This window comes from Camelus dromedarius, chromosome 3 (assembly GCF_036321535.1).
Source record: "Camelus dromedarius isolate mCamDro1 chromosome 3, mCamDro1.pat, whole genome shotgun sequence".
NCBI lineage: Eukaryota > Metazoa > Chordata > Mammalia > Artiodactyla > Camelidae > Camelus > Camelus dromedarius.
This window is the reverse complement of record NC_087438.1, coordinates 60,180,501-60,192,778: the sequence shown is the minus strand read 5'-3', so window position 1 is coordinate 60,192,778 and position 12,278 is coordinate 60,180,501. Positions and strand designations below refer to the sequence as shown.

Below are 12,278 nucleotides of genomic sequence, written 5' to 3'. Positions count from 1 at the left end.
TAACAAATAAATCTTCAGACTAGAAAAAAAAAAAAGTCACCCTTACTTTGGTATTAATTGCTAGAAGCTCCTAGAAGTCAGAAATTGAGTAAGTATTTAACAGCATGCACACTTCTAGGACTAGAAATTTTAGGTCACACATTAGCTAAATTATTTTGATAGCTTCAGGAGGTTTTCTGTTCCTAAACCCTACTGGGAAGGGCTTGTTTGTATTTGATGTTTATTTGTAACTGTAGAAGAGTAAAATGAAAACGAGTAACAGTGCTTTTTGTGAAGGCGTGTTTTGTTGTGTGTGAGAGGAGGGGAGATCATGTTTTAAATATAGGCACTATTTATTATCATAAATTGGCAGAGAAATTGATTCTGATATTTATTGTAAGAATCTTCTTCATTTGTTCATGGTGTTAGTGCTTTGTTTCATTTTGTTTTGGACCAAGTTTGTAAATAAAAATTCTAAGAATTACAACAGTATCTAGTTCTACTTTGATTGAAATATAGGTCAGATCCCTCAAGATAGTTTCTTTCATAGTTTACATCATTTCTGTATAATTTTTGTAGTGATTTAGGTAATAATTGTAAGCAAATAATGCTAGTAATATTAACCTATAGTTTTCAAGTTTCTCAGACTAGAACAACATCCCAGAATTCCCATTGTCATTTCGTTCTTTTTTTCATACATTCATTCCGTAAAAGATTACTGAACCCCAAGTTCATAGCAGATACACGGATATGCATAAATAAAGGTAATGTGCAACTTTATTTTACAGAGCTTTCAGTATAGTATATGTATGTGTGAGTGTGTTTATGTAATTAAAATCGTGAAAAATTTTGTAAAGGAAATTAAAAGGATCTATGATAGATTTAAGAGGAATTTGCCTAATTTAGACTGAGGGCTAGGCAAGGCCTCTGAGCATTTGCACTATTGAACTTGAATGTCTCACCATGTTAATGATATTTACTTAGCTTAACTGATATTTAACCAGTAATGGAGAAGAATGTTGTATCTTCAGATGTGCACATTCAGAGTGGCTTTGGGGTATCTCTTTCTGTAGTGTATTGGCCACTGACTCCCAAAACAATTGAATCAGAGAATACTAGGGAGTAGAAAAAACAAAATGGACGAGTTATCTTGAGTAACTAGCTCTTCGTGTGGTCCTCTCTTCCTCAAATATCCCCTATGTGCACACACTCCAATTAGCTTCCTCGTATTCATTAGAAACATGGAGATATTGTTGTATAATTCTAAAGTTAACCTACTTGAAACAAGAAATAATTTGAGAGTGGAATTTAACCTCCAAATGTATACTTGAGTTTTTTGTTTTGTTTTAATTGGTGTTCATGGGATTATTAGGTTAAAATTGGCCCAGTTAATATTCTGTTCCAATACACAATTCCTTCTATCATTTTTTTTCTTTGGTCTACACAAATACTATTTACCCATGAAAATATTACATCGTGTCAGTTACACATTTTGGTGGTTAAAAAATAAATTGGAGGATTAAACATTTGTACATTATAATAATGTAGAAGAAAACAAACCTTTCTTGTTTTATTTCTGATATGTCTACATTTTAAGCAGTTTTTTTTCTTTTTGTGTGAAAAGTATCTTCCAAAATTATGGCTCCATCTCCATGTTGTGTAAGATTGTGATGTGAATAAATATGTCATATAGCTGTGTTTAATAAATATTTTGGATTGAGATAAAGGGAGGACTGTTGAGCTAAATTTCAGTCCTTGTGAGTTTCTCCACTTTATAAAATTATATACACCTGTAGAACTAATATAATGAAGGAAAAAAATCAGGGTCATAATTGCTATCATCCACACCAGAAAGAAAAGACATTTATCTTACCAGCCCATAAGGATCTGCTGAAATACGTTTGAAAGGGTCTGAAGCTGCTGACAAAACCACAACACTGGGCCCAATTAACAATACCCATTTTTAATTAACAGTTGCTGACTCTTTGCCATTGAAATATTCACGCTCTAGGTGCGAAATGGCAACCCCCATTTGTCATATCTGTCTAAATTAATTTTGAAATCCCATGGTCTTCCTTCCACAGGATAAAAGTGAATAACTAGAGTATACTTCCTACCTGCCAAAGTTCAGTTCCGGGACAAAGACTAGGAAAACAGAACCCAGAGGGCTGACTGGATCAGTGTTCATAGTACAATGTGTATAAACTGTTTGCATAGCATTTCTAATGCTGTGAACTATGCCAGTATTTATTCCATACTTTGGGATAGGGCATAAATGCATTTTAAAGTTTTTATTCATAGTTCTTTTTCTTTCTTTTATTCAAAAAAAATATTAGGCACCTGACATGTGTTAGACACTAACTTAGGCACATCTTTTAATCCAGAGGCCACAAATATGAACAGAACAATGTGTTCTGGAGATCATCACAATCTAATAAAGAAAGAAAAACTGCCAAATTTCTGTATATATGAATATTAAGAATGAGAGTATGGTCTCTTTACAAAAGATGTAAAAGTGTACCACCGCCAGTGATAGCATGTTTGGGAAGGAAGTTAAAGTAAGGATAAAGAACACACAAGCTGCCTAAGCCTGGTAAAGATTTTTTTACAGATAGAATCTTTTACACATAATAAATTCATTTGTGTTCAGTAAAAGTGTTAAGATTAAATCATTTGTGTGTATTTATCGAGCATTTAGTATATTTTTTGGGGGGGAAACGATACAGCATGTTCTACTTATCTGATTCTTCCAATAACTTTTAGTAGATAGTATTATTTTCGTTATATAAATGAAAAAAACAGTAATTTCAAAGGCCTGACTGACCATGAGGATTGAAAATATAGAGATGCAGTAAAACAAATGCCCTAATCTCAAAGCATTTACTTCTGGCAGAGTTGGGAGGTATGTATATAAGAAATTATTATAAAGAGGAGAAAATACAATATACACATCATATCATGTACCAGGGGAGCGCAGATAAAGAGTGAGTGCTAAATTCCTGCTGTGGAAGTAGGAAAGTATTCAAGAGAAACTGATATTTTCTGATCCATTTCTTGATTTTCTTCCCCAAGTGTCTGCTTTCTTTGTCCATTCTGTTTAAAACACAGTTATCATTAGAGAAGAAAAAGATCTAAAAACATTGCATTGTTCTACTGCTCAAGAAGCTTATATTCTAATTAAAGAACAAAATACCACCCTTGAAGCAACAGAAGAGCAGTGGAGTTTTCAAGGTTGTAATCATTGCCTGGGTCTCTAGCGAAACAAAATGAAGAATCAGCAGTGGAACATGGAGAAGCTGTCTCCATCCCCTACCTCTGGGCAATCTACTAAGACTAAAGGAGAACTGAGTGTGTCAAAGGTAAAAGCAAAATAGAGGAAGTTTAATTCAGGAAAAGGAATTTGGAAATATGCTGCTTTGTTTAAAGCACTGTACTATGTTTCAAGTGGGCAGGAAGATAAGATAAAATCCCTGCAAGATTTGATTGAGATTAAATCTACTGTTATCCAGACTCTGTCACAGAAGCACAAGTACACAGAAACACTACTCACTCAGAAATCTGAATTTAATGATGAAGGCACATACTAATAATTAATTTAGCAGTAGCTCTTCCCCCTCATTTTACATGTTGTTAAAATGTTCATAAATGCAGGTAGACAAAAGGAGAAAAAAATCATGTCTTCACTGTTAATTGAACATTCACACACGAACACATTTTAGTTGGATTATATTGTATATGTTTTAACACAAATATTTTCATGTTATAGGGCACTAATATCTAGGATTTTATTTTTAGTGGCTACCTATTATTCGTTTTATCTTTGTACCACACTCTGTTTAATCACTCCTTTTAAGGTACTTCCAGTTTTTCACTGTTGGAAACAATAAGTGTTCTCAGACCTAAATCTATCATACTTTCTTGATTATTCCTTATGAGAGATTTCTGGAAATAAAACTATTAGGTGGATGAATAATATATATTTTAACATTTTTCATATGTGTGTGATCAAGTCTCTTTTAAAAACTGTACTGATTTACATCCCCTTGGGTATTGTAAAACTTATGTCATTTCCAACTTGAAAGGCAATATATTTTTTTTTCATTGTTTTAATTTGCATTTACTAATTACTGGTGATGTGGAATGTTTTCCTTTGTACTTCCTTTTTCATTAATTTTTGATCTTCTTTCTTTGTCCAAATATTTACTGGTGACTTTTTCTTGATTTGTGAGAAATATTTGCATATTAGTTCCATTGATTCATTGCCCTCAGATATGCAGCAATTATGGGGCTTTTTACTTTTTATTTTTATATAGAGGAGTCCAATAATCATTTCCTTCATACTTTCTATTTAGGTGGTATCATATATAATATGTTTTCCATTCCAAGTTACATAATTAACATCTGTATTCATTCTAATATTTGTATTATATCTTTAATTCATCTAGAATTTTGATGTATGATGCAACATAGGAATCCAATTTTATTTTTTTACTAATGATTAACAATTTTTGCAATGCTACTGAATTCTTTTTCCACTGATTTGGCATACAATATTTATTATATCCTCAATTATTAAATATATTTTTATCTGTTTCTGATCTTTCTCATCTTTACCATTGATCTATTTCTGCTTTATTCTTTTATTTATTAAGTCTTTAAAGTAATTTTTACATATTCCATAATGTTACTTCTCAAATATTTCACAGCTAGCCTCTCATATATATCCTCCACAAAGTCCTTTGAACAATTTTGTCAGATATGAAAAAGCAAACTGTCTAGTATTTTCTTTATGGTTGTATTAAATTCATAGATTAACTTGAGGAGAATTGACATCTTCACACTATTTAGCCTTTTTATCTAGGTGTGTAGTTCCTTTTGCCATTTGCTCACATTTTTCTTCTGTATTTCTTGGGAAATTAACAACTTTTGGTCCCAAAAGAACTTGTATTAAAGAAATCCTAGTATGCTATTATGCAGGACTGAAAAAACTGCTAAACTACCCCCTGAATGAATGACAGAAAGGCTAATGCAATCTTGGAAATGTTATATCTTTTTCTTGGAAGAGACAAAATTGGCTATTAGGACATTGCCAAGTTAAATACTATCTACAGACATAACACTGATGTTACCCAAGTAATTTTTACCACTTGTAGTTTTTATCAATCATCTTCTTTTTTCCCTAAGTAAATACAATTTGATAAAATATATGCTGTGAAATTTTCTTGTTAAACCATAAAACCAACTTGAAAAACAAAAATGCTAGAAATGAAAGCCACGTCTGATACACAGAAAGACAAAATACCTCAAAATATCAAAATGGTGAAGTTCAGTGTCTGAATTAGATGTGTCCATGGGTGAACCATAAACCCCTGGTCACAATCAAGGCCAGTACTAGTGTCAAGGAAGGTAACCAAGTTAAGTGCTCATTGTGTAGTATAAAACAGGTCAAAAATGAATATTTAGACTAGTTCACAGATATAAGGAAAGGGTCCAGGAGCCCTGGAATTAACAGGCTAGGAATGTGATTGCATGGAGAAGTTTCTAGATACATCCCAAGGAACTATATAAGGATATATCCCCAGTACTAGTATTGAAAAATTTGTCTTACTGGCTTATGCTATACGGAGAGAATTCATGGAGGTTAAAATAATAAAATTTTTCTATTTTTTTCCTGTATAAGTTCCTAGCAGCAATAATTATTTTGTAGTTTTTTGACAGTAGCATATGAAGACATGACTACAGACTTTTAAGTTGTTTCTCTTTATTAGGATGTAATTTTCTGAGCAATATCAAACTCACACTGTATACTATATGTCCAAAAACATGCATAAACAGTGCAAAAAAAAAAAAAAGGAATTAAAATAGTAATGCCCAAGACGTATAAAGGCACAAGAAAGTGTGACCCATATAAAGATAAAGAAATGCAGAAAATAGAAACTGCCTTTGAGAGGGCTCGGATGTTGGACTTAGCAGTCCTCAAAACACTATAGATTCAAAGAACTAAAGAAAACTATGTTTAAAGAATTAAAGAAGGATATAATGACAGTGTCTTATGAAGTAGAAAATATCCATAAAAAGATAGAAATGATTTTTAAATGGTAAGGCTGAAATGGAAATACAGTAACTGAAATGAAGTAATAAAAATTACTGAAGGGGTTCATCAGTAGATTTCAGCTGACAAAGGAATCAATGAACTTAAATAGAGATCTATACAGATTATGTAACTTGAAAACAGAGAGGGAAGAAAAGAATGAATAATAGAAAGTCTTGGAGAAATATGGGACACTATTACATGTACCATCATAAATAATGAGAGCATCAGAGGAGAGCAGAAAGAGAAAGGAGCAGAAAAAAATATTTTAAGAAATAATGACTAAATACTGGACAAATTGGATGAGAAACATTAATCTAAACATCCAAGAAGCTCTATGAATTCCAGGTAGTATTCAAAATGTTGATAGATAAGAACAGAGAGAAACCCTAGGAAGCAGTGAAAACAAAATTACTCATGACATGTAAGGGAAACCCAATGAGGTTAACAGCTGATTTATCATCAGAAATAATGGAGACAAAAAGATTTTGAGGAGATATACTCAAAGTATTGAAAACAAACTGTGAATCAAGAATTTCACATGCAGAAAAATTATCTTTCAAAAATGATGGCAAAAATGGAACAGAATACAGAGCCCAGAAATGAACCCACAAACTTTTGGTCAACTAATCTTCGACAAAGGAGGCAAGAATATACAATGGAATAAAGACAGTCTCTTTAGCAAATGGTGTTGGGAAAACTGGACAGCAGCATGTAAAACAATGAAGCTAGAACACTCCCTTACACCATACACAAAAATCAACTCAAAATGGATCAAAGACTTAAACATAAGACAAGATACAATAAACCTCCTAGAGGAAAATATAGGCAAAACATTATCTGACATACATCTTAAAAACTTTCTCCTAAAAGAAATAAAAGCAAGAATAAACAAATGGGACCTATTGAAACTTACAAGCTTCTGCACAGCAAAGGAAACAATAAGTAAAACAAAAAGACAACCTACGGAATGGGAAAAAATGTTTGCAAATGAAACCGACAAAGGCTTGATCTCCAGAATATATAAGCAGCTCACACGACTTAATAAGAAAAAAATAAACACCCCAATCCAAAAATGGGCAGAAGACCTAAACAAGCAATTATCCAAGGAAGACATACAAATGATCAATAGGCACATGAAAAAATGCTCAATATCATTAATTATCAGAGAAATGCAAATCAAAACTACAATGAGGTATCACCTCACACCAATCAGAATGGCCATCATTCAAAAATCCACAAATGACAAATGCTGGAGAGGCTGTGGCGAAAGGGGAACCCTCCTACACTGCTGGTGGGAATGCACTTTGGTGCAGCCACTGTGGAAAACAGTATGAAGATTCCTCAAAAGACTAGGAATAGACTTACCATGTGACCCAGGAATCTTGCTCCTGGGCATATATCCAGAAGGAACCCTACTTCAGGATGACATGTGCACTCCAATGTTCATAGCAGCATTATTTACAATAGCCAAGACATGGAAACAGCCTAAATGTCCATCAACAGATGACTGGATAAAGAAGAGGTGGTATATTTATACAATAGAATACTATTCAGCCATAAAAACCGACAACATAGCGCCATTTGCAGCAACATGGATACTCCTGGAGAATGTCATTCTAAGTGAAGTAAGCCAGAAAGAGAAAGAAAAATACCATATGAGATCGCTAATATGTGGAATCTAAAAAAAAAAAAAAAAAAAAGCAAACAAAGCATAAATACAAACAGAAATAGACTCACAGACATAGAATACAAACCTGTGGTTGTCAAGGGGATGGGGGGTGGGAAGAGATAGACTGGGATTTCAAAATTATAGAATAGATAAACAAGATTATAATGTATAGCACAGGGAAATATATACAAGATCTTATGGTAGCTCACAGAGAAAAAAATGTGACAATGAATATATATATATATTCATGTATAACTGAAAAATTGTGCTCTACACTATAATTTGACACAACATTGTGAAATGATTATAAATCAATAAAAAATATTTTTAAAAAAGATGGCAAAGTTAAGACATTTCCAGGTGAACAAAAACTTAGAAAATTTGTTGTTAGCACCCTCACCTTAGAAGAAACACTAAAATAAATTTTTCAGGCTGACAAGTAACACAAGACAGTAATTTAAACCCACATGAAGAAACAAGAATCAGTTAATGTAATTATGTAGGCAATTATAAAAGATAGTATAATTGCTTATTTCTTCCTTTTCTTCTCTTAATTGATTTAAATATCAATTGTATAAAATTATACATATATATAAAGATATCTATTGCTTTATATATATATTACACATAGAAATATATTTAACAATAACAGCCAAAATGAAGTGAATGGAAAAAATCTATACTGGAAAATGACACTTCATGGTAACTTGAATCCACAGCAACAAATGAAGAGAAACAGAAATGGATAATTTATGTATGATCATTTCTTCTCAGCTTGTTTAGTATTTTCCTTTAGTATATCTCATAGTGTGATTTACTGACAATATATTTTCTCAGTCTTTGTTTCAAAATGTCTATGTTTAGTATTTTTTTGAATGAGATTTTTGCTAGGTATAGAATATTTTGATTAACATTTCTTTTTCTTTCATCAATTCAGAGATGACATTTCATTAACTTGAAAGTTGCATTATTTCTGGTGAGATTCCAGTCATCTTTTTGTTGTTCTTCTATGTGTGGAGTGTCTTTGTTCTCATTCTAGTTTTAAGAATTTTTTTCCTTTAAATTTGGTCTTTAGTGATTTGAGTATAATGAAATACAGTTTTATTTGTGCTTATCTTACATGAGTTTAGTGGGTATTTTAAATAACTAGGTTGTTCAGTCTTTAAGATTATTCTCTTTTTGGGGAGGGGAACTCTGGTTACACAAATGTTATATTGTTCTACATGTTCTTTATAAGTGTTCTTAGATTCTTTTTTTTAAGCTTTTTTCTCCATGTGCTTCAGTTTGGGTAATTTCTATTGACCTATTTTCAAGTTCACTTACCTTTCTTCTAGTATACTTAATTTGAAATTAAGCACTATTTCCAATACTTTCTTAATTTCAGATCTTTAAAAAATAATTTCCATTCTAGAATGTCACTTTGATCTTTAGAGATTCCATTTCTCTATTGAGAAGTGGATTTTTTTTTCCTATTTGGTCCATCTTTTTTTGTAACTTCTTTAACATATTTATAATTTTAAAGTCTATAATCTTCTAACTCCAATATCTGATTTGTTTGTGAATTTGCTTCTATATATTTATTTTTCTTTTCATATACTTTCATTTTTGACAATATGTAGAATTGTGTGTTTAGATGAACCAAGGAATTTGAAGTAAAAATGATTTTACTGAGAGAGGGCACATCTCTTTGTCAGGTCACTAGGGTGTGGAGTTCATTGTTTTGCTCCAAATAAGAATTCAGGTGGAGTGTGTCTGGATTGCAGCTGGAGTTTTCGTTTACCTCTGGTTTCAGATGTCCTCAGAGTGCAGTCTGTCGTGAGTGATTGCAGGAAATCCGAGTTTGAAGCACCGCAGTCTACGAAGACCCCACCCCCACCCCGACCTCCAGCCCAGCCCGTAGCGCTCTGGGCCACCACGCCTGCAGCAGAGCTCTCCTGGGGAGCGCCGCCTGGCTGGGGTACCGCTCTGAGGCTGCGAAGCCAGCGGATCCCAGTCCATCTTGCCGCCTTGTGCACTGTAAAGCTCTGCTGTGTGTCTTGCTGCCCTAGCAGAGTTCTGGCTATGGCTGGCCTCTTCTCACCCATTTATTCCCAGACATGGTTAATGCTCACAGATAGAGAGGTGGCACTGGTATTTGCTCAGAAAAGGCCCCTTTACTCTCTGAAAGGGAAACTGGTTATTTTAGACTTATTTTTCTACAACACTCCTCAAAGTCTTAAATACACATACGTATTTTATATATGTGGGGGGGTTATATTTTTAAAAATTTGTCTTATTTGCTATCATGGTAATTATGATCACTTTTACTTCCTAAATGGGTGTGGAAAGCACCAGTACCTTAGTAATATTCATTTAATGTCTTTAAAAGTAATTGATATGCTGTTGTTATTTTTATTTGTTACTAAAAGAGTGTGTTTTACAAGTTATGGTAGCTTCCACAATAGTTGATAGAGGGTCTTTGCCATAACAAGATATGGTTTGTGGAGTTCTTACCATAAGGCTGGTAATGTTCTAAGTGCTTTACGAATATTAACTAATTCAGTCTCCCCAGAAATTCTATGAGTTAGGTACTATTAATAACCCTATTATATACAGGGAAAACTGAGCCATGTAGAGTTTAAGTGCACCTTGTAAATACTGGAGTCAGAATTCATATGCAAGCAGTCTTTCTCAGAGCCCAAGCTCTTAATCATACTCTAAAAATATTTGTTTTATATAGTCTTCTAATTATTCTATTCCATATGTCAGTCTCTTTTCATATACTCTTTAGTCTGATACAAATAACTTTCATTCTTTGTTTATAGAACAGCTACTTTTCCTTTAGAATTCAGCTTAGCTAACACTTCCTTTAGAAACTTTTACTGCTCAGTTAGAATTAATTACCCCCTTATCTGTTCTGTCTTTGAACACCATACGTACACCTACCCTAGCATTTAACCTATTGTACATAAAGCATTTATATAATGTGTGTCTCATCCATTAGTCCGTAAGATCCTTGAGAGTAGGAACTGGGGCTTATCCGTATCTTTCTATTCACGTCTAATGATGCTTGACATACAGTAGTCACTGAATATACATTTACCAAATTGATTTCAATCTCTATCCATTCCTAAAATTGATTCTCAGTAGGAATTTTAAAGCTTAGAAATCTCTGTAATGTATTGCACTTGTCTTTCTCCAAAAGTTAAAACTTAATAGGTCTCAAAATAAATGTTGTCATACATTTTGGAAGATCACCTTGGCTGAAGTTAAAGTAGCAAGAAATGTGTTTATTTAAAACTATAAAATTATTCACTTCAATTTTATCTGTTTTAAAAAATCAAGTTTCCTATTTCAAGTTAAACTGCTATTCACTCATAACTAATAATACCTTTATGTGCCTGACACTTCAGGTGGAATGATTAAATTATGCACCTGTAGCAAGATCTCACAAAGCAATGACAGATATTACAAACCTACTATGTTCCTGGATACTTTAAAAAAATTTTAAGATGTTGATTTCAATTCATTATTTCTCTTGTAATATGATATTCTTTTGATTCCTATATGCACGTACATTTTCATTTTCTTAACTTTGCTTTGCTTTTCACTGCATTTATACCACAGGACATTGGGCTGTTCAGCTTTATTGGACAGTTACTTTAAACATGGAAGTAGAAGTATATAACATTTCTCCTCATCAAATGAAAGTGGCTTTGAAAGGACTTTTCTTTAAAAAAAAAATCAACAGTGGGCTGCATACAGAGAGATTGAGGCAGAGCACAATGTCTTTAAAGCCACTTTTTTCATTCTTTACATATAGAATATTATTTGCTGCATTGATGGGTTAAATGTTTGCTCCACTGATTTTTAGAGCTGAAGTCCTCTAATAGAAATTTGGGGTGAGCTTCCCCCAATATCTTCTCATTTAGCTGTTGCAGAATTGTTTATGCTCACATCCTTCTTGGATTTTTTTTTAATGTCCTTCTATGGAAGATATATTACACCCAACTGTAAGAACTGCTAAGAGTGCTGGTCCTTAGAAGGAAGAAACAGGAGGGTTATTTTTGACCCCTTCAAGCCTTTAGTTTGTAAGGCAGTGAATGACTCCCATGCCATTCTTTGACATTACTTTCTAATCTCTATTTCTTTCTAATCTAGAGTCTTCGTGTTTGTTTGTTTGTTTTTTTAGATGTCTGACAAGGAAGAACGTAGCCAAAAAGCACGTGAGTACTATCTTCCTAAAACTGCTAGATGCGCTTTTTGATAAGACAAAAAAGAGACGTGGAACAATGATCTGACAGGTATTTCCTTGAATGAAGGTGTCCAGGATGGGAGGGAATATTTTTCAAGCGTCTTGGGCAATACTGTCACTCTTGTTCACAGAGAGATTGTGGTGTTTTATGCTGAGACGATTTATTTCATTTCCTAAAAGGAATTGTTGCCTCAAAGAGACTGTCTTGTGTCTTGTATGTTAATGTAACAGGAGAGGATTTGGCTGATGATGCATTTTCTGTGCTAGTCAGTGTCTTCTCTTCAGGAGCAGCAGGAACACCT

General features: G+C 33.1%; 1 long non-coding RNA gene across 1 annotated transcript in view; it reads left to right on the top strand.

Annotated features, from left to right (window-relative positions):
* LOC116152064 (uncharacterized) overlaps window positions 1-12,278 on the top strand; it is a 659,999-nt gene that overhangs the window by 394,637 nt on the left and 253,084 nt on the right. The window contains exon 4 of the long non-coding RNA XR_010379120.1: window positions 11,914-11,947. This is a non-coding gene — a long non-coding RNA (uncharacterized LOC116152064). The remainder of the gene's footprint in view (window positions 1-11,913; window positions 11,948-12,278) is intronic.